At 38.8% G+C, this 13,187-nt stretch overlaps 1 long non-coding RNA gene across 4 annotated transcripts in view; it reads left to right on the top strand.

Annotated features, from left to right (window-relative positions):
• Window positions 1-13,187, top strand: part of LOC141584260 (uncharacterized) — a 331,739-nt gene that overhangs the window by 197,723 nt on the left and 120,829 nt on the right. For 3 of the 4 annotated variants that reach the window (XR_012517179.1, XR_012517176.1, XR_012517177.1), the window contains 2 exons: window positions 6,811-6,933; window positions 7,328-7,464. This is a non-coding gene — a long non-coding RNA (uncharacterized LOC141584260). The remainder of the gene's footprint in view (window positions 1-6,810; window positions 6,934-7,327; window positions 7,465-13,187) is intronic. The other variant, XR_012517178.1, reaches the window with a different exon arrangement.

Raw genomic sequence — 13,187 nt, 5'->3', positions numbered from 1 at the left:
CTTTCCACAACGCTGATATTTAAAATACTTCCATTATTACTAGCTAATTGCATAAATTCAACAATTAATTATATTCTAATAATCTAGAAGAATCTTTATCAAAAATGAAACTTGTAGACATTGGGGAGGAATTAAGGCATATTAATACATTTTCTATATCAATCAAGTAATTTTAGTGTAAATGTCTTATCAAGTGAACTAAAACATTAAGTAGAGGAATTTGGTATTGTGGGAAAAATAATCTCATTGATTCTCAAATTTGGCGGCCCTTTGGAGCCATTTGAGAAATTTTTGAAAAGCAAGACACAGGGATTCTAATTTACTTGGTCTAATTTACTTGGCCTGCACCCTTGCCAAATGATACTAACATGTAGCATAGAGTGAGAACCATCATTATAGAATCTAAGACTCTAGTTTATTACTGCTTCATGATTATACTTCTCCTCCAGCTCTTGGGCCTCTTCCTGATTTCATAGGTTTGTTGAACAGTTTTTGTTGTTGTTGTTGTTGTTGTTGTTTGTTATTTTAATGTTAACTTGTTTTCCCAAGTAGGTATTCTTCCTGGAAAGAGATAGTACTCACTGTAAATGATTAATTGACTTCCTAGTCAAATTAGTCCTTGATGAGTCTAAGCAGTGGGTGGTAGACATACCTCACCTCCCCAGTTTGATCAGCCTGGGATAGGCATGCCGTCTATCATTAGAATAACAGACCTATGGAGCTAGGAGGCCAACCCTAGAAACAAAAGAGGCAACAGCTATATTCAGGTTATTACAGCTTGTCAATTTGCTTCCCCCCAAATTACTGCACTGCTTGTTTCTTCATTGGTTTCCACGCCTGCTTATTCACGTCCCTCAATCAGTTTTTCCTCAATCCTGGGTACACAACAGCATCACCTGGGGAGGATTTTAGATGCCTCATGCCTAATTACATCAGTCTCTGGGGGTAGGACCCAGTTATCAGTGTTCTTTAAAGTTCCTCAGAAGACATTGTGAACCATTGCCTTAGGCTGTAGTGCTCTCAATATTTACATAAGACGTTCATGAATCTGCATTTTCTTTAGTTGGTATTATGGAGCTACAAACCAGCTGTGACCCAAGCTAATTTATATAATGGCAGATAGATACTATTAAAAACCTAAAAACATTGTTAATAGAACTCTTTGCTAATGTACTTGCAGAGCCCTTATACTTTCAGCCAGGGGCTCTTGTAGGCACTGTACATAGATTGATTTATTTACTCTAGCCACATCTTACAGATGAGAAAATTTCTCAATGTTACACACTTAGTGTTTGGGCCAAGATTCAAATTAGGCATTCTGGCTCCAGAGTCACCAGTTAACCACAGGTGACCAGTGATGTGGCTGTTACAACTACCAGATGTAATTAGATAGGTGATATTCTTACACTTCCATTTTACAAGAAAAGAATCAAGGTACAGAGAAAGTGTCCTAGGTTCACACAGCTACTAAGTGGTAGAGTTGGGATTTGAACTCAAAAACGTCCCAAGACGATGTTCTCTTAATAATCTAGACTTTTTTCACTACAAATATTCACCTGATGCAGATTTCCATACATTTATATTCCTGCGGATTGGAATTTGATATTACAAGTTTCATATGTGCTTTTGAACTTGTTCTTAATGTTTTGCCCAGAATTTTGTTTTTAAAAAACAGAAAGAAAACTTCGGTGGATTTTTCACTTACTACAACTGACTGCACTGGAGAAGCAATTACTAGAGATGCTACAGCTGCTTTTTCGATATTAGCCTATGGTTTTAAGATGTCTTTGATTTGTAAATATGTTAGGTACCACAGGTCTATCACAATGATATGCAGAAAGAAGAAAAGATTCTTCACTCAAAATCTTTATGTGCCTGAAAATCCTTTTAATTTCCTTTATTAGTTTGGTATGTCCTTAATTTTATATTAAAAATACAGATTTCTTCCAGCTATTGGACATTGTCCCACTTCAAACTTTTAAAAACAAATTAATCAGAGTTTTATGGTAATTACTATGTAAATAGGACAAATATATCCCAGTTCTTTGGCAAGCAGCCTTGACAATGGAAACAGTTTCACATTGTGGATTTTAATCAATGTAACAAAGTTACTGAACACAGTCTGAAAATGAATCAATTCTGGACTGCAGGAGGTTTTTAAAAGTTTCTTGCTTCTCACATTTTAATATAAAAATATTCCCAGGCTATTGTTTAAATGCAAACATCTTATTTGGGAGATGCTGGACTTTTATTTCTAGCAAAGTCTCAAGTGATGTACATGCTGCTGGTCTGTGAACCACACTTTGAGTGGCAAGGACACAGTGCTGGTAAACTGGTTCTCCAAAGGAAGAAAACAAAGCCCTGGCTTGTAGTGTTTGCTAATTTCCATGATATAAATGCTCCCGCAATGACCACGATCAAGCTACCAACATGATGTCATTGAAAATGGAGTTGGGAAGAGACATTCAGCACACTGCCCACAGTTAGCTCTCCAAACAGGTACAAGTCAGTTCCAGCACAACACTGACCTACGTAAGCCTAAGCACACACCCTTCAAGATTCCACAACATAGCTGTTTCACTCTGCAAAGACTTTCGGGAGGTGAGGGAGAATAAGAGTGTCATAGGAGAAAATGACAAGATTAATTACAAAGTTTTCAGAATACGTGCAATATAATCTAGTTCCAAGGCTATAGGTTGATGAGAGGGCGTGTTTAAGAAGTTAAAAGACACGTGTGGCTGGAGACTTTGGGGAAAGATCTGAACCAGGTTTTGACTGTGATGGGTTTGGATGAGTGGGAAAGGAGAACACTCACAGAAAAGGAAGCAGGTACACACTAGCAAAATGTCTGATACTAAACAAGAGTGAAGGAAACCTTAGAATTCCTAAAGAGTTGAGAGCAGGGTCATTGGTCCTGCAGAATGAGGGCATCCTATTTTTACAAATGTTTCATTCTCTGGCATGATTGAGGAATAACATATTGAGATTAATCAAACATTCAGGTTAACAGAGAGTTGACATATGTACCAAAAAGAGATGCCAATGTTTAAAGTAATAAAATATATTGGAGTACACAGAACCTAATTTCTTTCTTCTTTGATGAAGAAAGGACTTCGAGATCTGCCATGTCTCAGAGCCATGGCTTTGAGCACCTCTGTTCCCTTCTGGTGGGGTTCTGTGATGGAGCCTGCAAAGTTTTGTTTGTATTGTCCTGTAAGAAGGGTATGTTCTCAAGCCTTTCTCCATGGCTATAGAATGAGAGCATCCTAAGAAACTGACTCTCTTGGAGAGAATTTCTAAGTGGGAGAAATGCTTTCCCTTATAGTACATTGAGTGCTTAAGAGCCCAAACTCATTTCCGCATCTGAAACTGGGGTAACAATACCAATCTCATATGGTTTTGGTAATTATTAAATGGAACTTGGTCAAGAAATATTGGTGCTCAATATTTGAATGAGCACTACAAATTAGTGTGGGCCTTGTAGCCAAACATACACCATTACTAATTTTTAAATCAGAATTGCTTAACACCCACGGATTTTCTATAAGGCCATAAACCCCATGTGAACTGTGGACAGGATGAGGCTGCAGGGAGAAAGTATTGTCTGGTCTCTAAGCCTTCAGAGCTAAGGTTTCTGCATTCTGCACACACCTTTGAGAGAACCTATGACGCCCTGTAAACAATGTTTAAATGCCTAGGAACCTTCCCTTGCTACAAAGGCAAAGGCTTACTTAGACCCTCTGACAGTTCCCTCAGTCAGCAACTATATAAGAGAAACTTCTTACATTTCCAAAATCTGAATAGAGATTTATTTTGAAGAAAAAAAAAAACACCTTTTCCCTCCTGTCTCTTGGAATAAATGTACTATTTCGTTTTCTTCATTTGTACTATGTTAAGAAGCAGTAGAGGGAACTTAAGGTCAGTCTGTCTCTCAGGTTGAGTAACTCTAAGCTATAAGCTCCAGAATCTTGTCTTTGTCTCTGATTCCAAATGGGCTTGTGGGGAAAAGTGATATAACCATGAGATCACTGTGTTCTTTTAGATGATTTCCTGTTTCCTGTGTATTTAAATACACAGGGAATAATCCTGCTATTAAAATGAGACCCTGTATGTGTGTATGGGCAGAAGTTCAATGAAAAAGGAAGAAAAATATGCTTGCTGAATACCAGATGTAGAATGCATAAATCCTGTCAGAACAAGTGGGGAATAGCTTTTATGGCTGACTTGCAAGAAACCTAAGGGAATTGGGAAATCAGATAGGCATGTGTCAAGCAGACTTATTTAAATCATCCACTTCCTCAGCAAAATAAAAGTTTGAGAGGGTTCTGCTTCCTTTTGTGGTTTGAAATTACAGTTGTAGGCCTCAGAAGTCCTGCTTGATTGAGGGCTTCCAAGCAAAGACGTTATATGACCCAGTTCAGGCGCCACAACACTAGGGGCACCCAATGCCTCTCCCTGAGGTCTCCAACCTTGCCTTGTTTGTACTTTGTGTCCTTTGTCATCTAAGAAGCAAATTGTGGTGCAGCTGACCACTGCTTCATGGCCCTTTAGCTTGTGCCTGATAAAAGTCTTTTGCATCTGAAAGAGAAAAATGCCCACTGGCTTCCTTCTTAGACCACTGCTGTAGATCCTGAGTGCAAGCCTTAGCTTTTCAGGCTTGGAGACCATGCAGTGCTTTCTCCCCGCAGCCTCATTCTGTCCACAGTTCACACAGGGTTTATGGCCTTATAGACAATCAGTCTACATTAAGCAATTCTGATTTAAAAACTAATTGGCCGGGTGTGGTGGCTCACTCCTATAATCCCAGCACTTTGGGAGGCCCAGGAGGGAGGATCACCTGAGGTCAGGAGTTTGAGAGCAGCCTGGCTAACATGGTGAAACCCTGCCTCTACTAAAAATACAAAACTTAGCCAGGTGTGGTGGTGTGCGCCTATAGTCCCAGCTACTTGGGAGGCTGAGGCAGGTGAGTCACTTGAACCTGGGAGGCAGAGACTGCAGTGAGCTGAGATCACGCCACTGCATTCCAGCCTGGGTGACAGAGCAAGACTGTGTCTCAAACACAAAAACAAAATGACAACCAAAAAAAAATCTAGTAATCTGTGTATGCTTGGCTACAAGGCCCACATGAATTTGTAGTGAGAGATAAAACTGGATCCCAATCATTTCCAGGTATGAAATTCTAACAGGTAAGTTTTCAGGAGGCTATAGTTCCGTAGGTTACTAGTGTGTATAGATACAAAGCAAATGTATTTAAGTACAAACCATTTCCTTTAAGGTGTAGTAGTTCCCTGAATTGTTCTTCTCAGGATATTTCTGTTTTCAAGTGTCCCATTAAGTATATTATTTTTATATACAGTAGAATTTCTAAAAAGTATGCTGACACAGAAAGATCATGGACTTTACAGACCCAGGTTTAAATCATTCCAAATCTATCACTTGCTAATGTGTGAACTTCAGCACGTTACTGTACCTCTCTCAGACTCATTTCCTTATCTTCTTGCTGAGAAAGTGTGTGTAAAAAGTGTTAACGTGGAATCTAGCATGGTGTCTAGCACTTTGTTAAACCCTGACAAGTTCTTATTCCTCTCCATTTATCTGTCCATCTGTATTAGTTTGTTTTCACACTGCTGATAAAGACCCCAAAACTGGGAACAAAAAGAGGTTTAATTAAACTTACAGTTCCACATGGACATAGCTGGGGAGGCCTCAGAATCATGGCAAGAGACAAAAGGCACCTTTTTTTTTTTTTTTTTTTTTTTTTTTTCCTAGATGAAGTCTCACTCTGTCTCCCAGGCTGGAATGTAGTGGCATGATCTCAGCTCATTGCAACCTCCACCTCCCAGGTTCAAGCAATTCTCCTGCCTCAGCCTCCCGAGTAGCTGCTATTACAAGTGCTGGCTACCATGCCTGGCTAATTTTTGTATTTTCAGTAGAGGTGGGGTTTCACCATGTTGGCCAGGCTGGTCTGGCACTCTTGACCTCAGGAGGCCTTGGCCTCCCAAAATGCTTGGGTTACAGGCATGAGTCACTGTGCCTAGCCCAAAAGGCATGTTTTTTTGTGTGAGACAAGGTCTTCCTCTGTCACCTAGGCTGGAGCACAATGGTGAAATCTCCACTCACTGCAATCTCTGCCTTCTGGGTTCAAGTGATTCTCCTGCCTCAGCCTCCTGAGTAGTTGGGATACAGGTGCCCACCATCATACCCAGCTAATTTTTTGTATTTTAGTAGAGACAAGGTTTCACCATGTTGTCCAAGGTGGTCTTGAAATCCTGAGCTCAGGCAATCCGCCTGTCTCGGCCTCCCAAAGTGCTGGGATTACAGGCACACACAATTGTGTCCAGCCCCAAAAGGCACTTACATGGCGGTAGCAAGAGAAAAATTAGGAAGAAGCAAAAGCGGAAACTCCTGATAAGCTCATCTGATCTCATGAGACTTATTCATGACCACGTGAATAGTATAGGGGAAACTGCCCCCATGATTCAGTTATCTCCCACCTGGTCCCTCCCACAACGCGTGGGAATTATGGGAGTACAGTTCAAGAGAAGATTTGGGTGGGGACACAGAGCCAAACCATATCACTATCCATCCATCCATTCATTTGTTCCTTCACTAAATGCCTGTTGAACACCTTTTATGTGCCAACCACTATGTTGGTTAGTGGAGGCACAGACAAGTTTGAGAGGTGAGCTCAGTTGATGGTATTTAGGTGGGTCTCTATCTGGGCTCTCTATGCTTCTCCAATGATCTATTTGTCTATCTTTTTTTCTTTTTTGCCAAAGACTTCCTTAATCTTTAACAATGTAATTCCAGAAAGAGAAAAAGAAGTTTCAGAAGTAATACTACCAAATCATGAAGAGGGATTGTGGGGGTCGTGAGTGCGTTCAGGAAAAAGACATAGAGAAAGAGAGAGAGCGAGCCTGAAGGCCCTATAAGGTAAAGTGTTGAATGTTACATGCTCTGTTGACTGTGGGCCCCAGGATGTATATGATGGAATTTACTGAAAGAAAATTTGCACATTTATAAAAAGGATGCAGTTTTAGAAAATAGCTAGTTATGCTAGCGTCTTGTTTCTTCATCGATGCTGCAGTGTTATATAAGCACTGAATCCTCCCACATTTCCAGCTCTTATCTAAAAGCCAGAGTGTGTACCACCTGGGTTGAGAGGAAGGTGAAATGAAATTGGGGAAGTAAATGGTGGAAAGCATCCTGAAAGAAACCAACTAGATATGTTCAAGTCAGCAGGTTCTGAATTATTTAGTAATTTGAGAAATGTGTAAGGGATATTCTGACATGTTTTTTTTCTCTCATTTTCTCCCTGTTCTTCCAGGCCTGTAGTGAATCTACCACCTTTGTTGACCTCTTCTTCTTCCCCCACTTATTGCTATAGAAGCTATCTGAGCTCATTGTCTCTGGAGATGTACCAAACAGAAGAACAAGCAGTGCCTATGTGGTGAGCTTCAAGAGGTATCTGTTCTCTGGGGAGTGGGTGGGTGGTAAAGCAAAGGTGGCAGATGTGTATATTAGTTATCCATCGCTGTATGATTAATTATACACAAAACTAAACTATACGTAAACTAAAACTTCACAGCTTACAATAGCAAATATTTATTATCTCACACAGTTTTTGAGAATTAGGAATCTGAAAATGGCTTAGCTAGTTTGGTTCTGGCTCAGGGTCCTCTGTAGAGTGACAGCCAAGATGTCATCTGGGACTACTATCATTTGAAGGCTCAGTTGGGGCTGGAGGCTGAACTTCCAAGATGACTCACATATAGGACTATTGGTGGGAGGCTTCAGTTCTTCTCCACATGGAACTTTCCTCATACCATGAAACTGGCTTCTCTCAGTGAAAGACCCAAGACAGAGAGACCAAGACAGAAGCTGCAGTGTTTTTATGACTTAGTCTTGGAGGTGACATACTGTCATTTCTACCATATTTTATTCATTAGAATAAAGCCCACACTCAAGGTGAGAGAATTTAAGCTGAACCTCTTGAAAACATGGTATCCTATGCAACAATCTTGCATGTTCTTCACATGTACCCCAAAACATAAAATGCAAAAAAAAAGAATAAGACATACAGATATTTGTAACTTCAGTGTTTAATGTAATACATATTAAATAAATATTTGCTGAAAGAACAAATTAATGTTTGAATAAAAATATAAAGTGATTAAAAAAAAAAGAAAACATGGTATCAAAACTACCGCAATCCATATAGATAAACTTTACAAGATGTAGACATGGGCTGAGACTGAATATTGGATAATATCTCATTTTTCAAACAGCAGCCTCAGCTGTAATAAAATCCAGTTCAGAAATCAAGTAGGAAAGGGGCTTGTTGGAGAAAACTTATAAAGGATGTTACTTCATTTATCCACTTATTCTGAGCCACAGAATAATATGCTGTGGTCCAGATTACACAGGACCAACTATGTGTCCTGTGTAATTTGGGTACCTCTGCTCAGTAATAGCTGAACAGATTTTATCCTATTTTTAGAATAGTTAGTATGTTCACATGGCACAAAATTTAAAAGGTATAAAAGTTTTTGGTTAAAAAATAAGATTCAATCCTTTTCTTTTTTTCTTACTCTTGGAATGCAATTACATTTACTGATTTCTCATGTACTCTTACAAAGTATTCTATGTATATACAAACTTATATGCACACATATTTTTTCTTTCCCACAAATAATATAAAATACTATATGCATTGTTTTATTCTTGACTTTTTTTCGATAAACAGTGTATCTTCAAGGACTTCTACAATAGCACATCCAGACCTGCTTTGTCTTTTTCATGGCTGCCTAGTACTGCATTATACTTATTTGAGCAGTCATTTATTAACAGATGACACTAGGTTGTTTCCACTCTCTTGTTACTATGGACAAAGCTGCAATGACTATCTCTGCAATTTATCGTTTCTCACACAGGAGTAGAATTCTTGTTCATTTGCAACACTGACAGATACTGACAAACTTCTTTCCAAAAGGGCTTACCATTTTTCTCTCACTACAATATGAATGCCTTTTTCTTCAAACCCTTGGCAATACAATAGGTTACCCGCTTTTTGATATTTGCCAATTCTGTAGGCACAAAATGGTCTTCAATTGTAGTTTTAATTTTTATTACTCTTATTATGAATGAGGTTGGGCCTCTTTTTATATGCTTAAAATAATCTGCATTTGCTTTGCTATGAACTATTTGTTCTTAATCTTTACCCACATTTATATTGAGTTGGTGGGTTTTTTTTTTTTCCTTATTGATTAGTAGGAGTTCTTTAGGATTAAAGAAATTAGCTCTTCTTGGCCGGGTGCAATGGCTCAAGCCTGTAATCCCAGCACTTTGGGAGGCCGAGGTGGGCGGATCACGAGGTCAAGAGATCGAGACCATCCTGGTCAACATGGTGAAACCCCGTCTCTACTAAAAATACAAAAAATTAGCTGGGCGTGATTGCACGTGCCTGTAATCCCAGCTACTCAGGAGGCTGAGGCAGGAGAATTGCCTGAACCCAGGAGGCGGAGGTTGCGGTGAGCCAAGATTGCGCCATTGCACTCCAGCCTGGGTAACAAGAACGAAACTCCGTCTCAAAAAAAAAAAAAAAAAAAAGAAATTAGCTCTTCTTAAGAACAGGTATACATGGACAGACAGAGTGGAATAACAGACATTGGAGATTCTGAAAGGTGGAGTTAAAATACTGCTTACTGGTTATATTGTACGCTATTTGGATGATGGGTATGCTAAAACCCTAGATGTCACCCCTATGCAATATATCTATGTAAGAAAACTTCCCTTGTGCCCCCAAATCTATTTCCTTTTAAAAGAAATTAGTTCTTTGTCTAGAATGTGAATGGCACTTATTTTTTCCAGTGTGTTTTTTTCCATTTGTTTTTTGACTTTTTAGTGTTTTTTTTTTTTTTCTTTTTCCATGTAGTAATTTTACAAAATATTTTTCTGTGGCCACATTTATCAGTTTGTTTCTCTTATAGTTTCTGGATTTGCATCATTCTTAGAAAGTTTTTCCACTCCCAGGGTTATTAAGAATCCTTCTAAGGGTTCTTTTAGTATCATCATAATTTGATTTTTACATTTCAAATTTGATTGAATTGGTTCTTTTAATGCTTTACGCTCTACCAAAGTATAAGATACTGCACTGTGTTTTTGTTTGTTTTGTTTTTGGTTCAGCTATTTCTAGTTTATTCTCAGTTTTTTTCATTTGTGAAAAAGAGATCATAAGTATTACTGAGTACCATCCGTAAGTTTTAGTGGAGCGATACCATTTTGATGGCTGAGAGCTAAACTAGAATATTCTTCCCCATTCTCATTACTTAGAAACTTTTGCTGATGATTAGGTTTGTTGTCCTAATGGGACAATTGAGACTAACACAGTCTTATAAGATAATTTGCTTTAGTTTAAAAAGGCAAAATCAAATTAGCCACTTCATATTATCTGCCTACATAGGGGCTACTGCTTTCATTTGTAATGTTTAATTACATATTTTTTCAAGAATACATACACATGTCTGTCACTTCTGAAATAATTTTGGCTCCCTATGAAGCAGAATTGGAAAGTGTCTCAAAGTTAGTTTTGAATTGATTATTTGGAACTCAAAATGATACTCCATTAAAACAATACCTTAAATGTTGGTTAGGTTCTTGAGCCTAATTATAAATTCCAGATTTATGTATTTATGATTCAGAATAGGAAGAATGGTGCTATGTCAATGACACGTAACAATATATCATAACACTGTGTCCTTGTTAATATGCATTGGAGGGACACATCAGGAATCCCCAAATATGTCTTGCCCAGCCCTTCCCCTGCTCCTAGCAGCAGATGTGAGAACTACAAGAGCTATTGGGAACTAGTTGCAGGACCAGAAAGGACACTCTGATCAGGAGAATACCTCTTTATATTTGTACCAGGGAAAGCTGCTTTCTAATATTTGACAGTTGTCCTGAGAAATTAGGTCTATGGTGTAGAATTTCAGAAGCATATCATATATTTTCTTGGCAAATAATATGATTTGGCTGTGTCCCCACCCAAATCTCACCTTGAATTGTAGCTCCCACAATTCTCATGTATTGTGGGAGAAACCTGGTGGGATATAATTGAATAACAGGGATGGGTATTTCCCCTGCTGGTCTCATGATAGTGAATAAGTCTCACAAGATCTGATGGTTTTTTGTTTTTGTTTTTTGAGAAACAGTCTTGTTCTTGTTGCCCAGGCTGGAGTGCAGTAGCATGATCTCAAGTCACTGCAACCTCTGCTTCCCAAGTTCAAGTGATTCTCTTCCCTCAGCCTCTGAAGTAACTGGGATTACAGATATGTGCCACCATGCCCGGTTAATTTTTGTATTTTTAGTAGAGACAGAGTTTTGCTATGTTGGTCAGGCTGGTCTTGAACTCCTGACCTCAGGTGAGCCACCTACCTCGGCCTCCCAAAGTGCTGGGATTACAGGTGTGAGCCACTGCACCTGGCCCAGTTTATGGTTTTATAAGGGGAAGTTTCCTACACACACTATCTCTTGCCTGCTGCCATGATTGTGAGGCTTCCCCAGCCATGTGGAACTGTGAGTCGATTAAACCTCTCTCCTTTATAAATTACCCAGTCTTGGGTATGTCTTTATTAGCAGTGTGAGAATAGACTAATATAGCAGGCAATTAGCTTTAGGGAAGTGTGCAAGTATGAAATAGGGTCTTAGCCACCAAAGGTGGGTTTTAAGGGAAGGAGAGTCCTGGGGAAGAGAAGGCAGGAAGCAGTTCCCTAAGACAGGGACTCAGTCATATACAGAAAGAAGATAGCAATGTAGGTGTCTGGAAACAAGGTGGGAATTGAGGCTCAGGAATAGGAAAAAATCTAGGTATCAGGACTGAAGTCTAAGACTACCTAGAAGAGTAAAATGATGCTGAGCCCCACACTGATGGTTTGGAGGTAATTAATCTCCAATGTTTAAGAGAGGGACCTGGGAACAGGACCAAAGCATGGGTGACAGGTGGGAATGAAGTGGGTCTGACTGTGGGTCAAGGAGAGGGCAGTGGCTGGTGATGGGACAGGGAGGATGTTTACCACCTCTGAGTGGAGGTTTACCACCACAGAGAAAGTGGATGCCCATTATTTGGCGAACTCCTTACACTGCTGTATTTTGTGTATAACATAAAATATATATATTTGTTTCAGAATTATTTAACGGTATTGCCCATGTGGAAAAACGCATATTCTTATTCTATTTCTCAATGACATTTATGAGTGCTATAATTATAATAACAATGGTGAAAGGTTGCCTAATCAACATATAAATGGTATTTACAGTGAGCCAAATCTAGTAGAAAGCCAGCCAGTCTAGAAATGAATAAAGTTCCCATGTTGCAAATACAAATTATAATAGGCTGGAATAAAAATCAAATTATGTTTTGCTCTGTGATGCATTGTGCGTGCTGTGTTCTCTGCATCTCCTTCCATCTGTCTTCCCGCTGTTTCCCTGCTCATTAGCACCTCTACTAGAAAGTGGGCAGGGTGATGACAAGAAATAAAAATACAAGTTGAACTGCAACTAGGAATTTAACATTTAAAAAATGCCAACCTAAGAATGATATAAATATCTCAATTGTGAAAATAGATTGCGACCCTGGTTAGTATATGGTATTTTAAATACATGAAAAATGACAAGGAATTGGAGCATATTCCATACAAAAGAACAAGTTCACAGAATGTTATCAAGGGAAAGGACTGCAGAGATAGACTGCAAGAGCATCTGTTCCTACAGGTAGGAACTGAGAAAAATTCATTAAAAAAAAAAAAAAACGAATTAGCAAGTACGCATAAACTCATAAGACCTAATCATGTTTCTGGAAGCTAATTGCAAAGTTTGGCTTAAACATGGACATGCTGAGGTCACTTGCTGGAGTCAGGGATGGCATCTACAACGGAAAGATTTTTTTTTTTAAAGAAGGTTAATTCAACATTTTCAAAAAGGAGTCTGGGGTGGAAATATATGACACTAGACAAGTATACATTCAAAACAATATTATAAGAGGCATGTAGGCTATTTAGGCTATTTTTATTATTATATTTATACTTTACATCTCAAAATGTTTACAATGATCATGTATCAATTTTATTATGGGAAAATGTGCTTTAAATAAAAATTTTATGTTCTGCTCTCATTTGTTCATCCGTCAGTGG

The sequence above is a fragment of the Saimiri boliviensis genome, chromosome 4, assembly GCF_048565385.1.
Source record: "Saimiri boliviensis isolate mSaiBol1 chromosome 4, mSaiBol1.pri, whole genome shotgun sequence".
Taxonomy (NCBI): Eukaryota; Metazoa; Chordata; class Mammalia; order Primates; family Cebidae; genus Saimiri; species Saimiri boliviensis.
The sequence above is the reverse complement of the archived record's forward strand: the minus strand, read 5'-3'. Positions and strand labels throughout refer to the sequence as shown.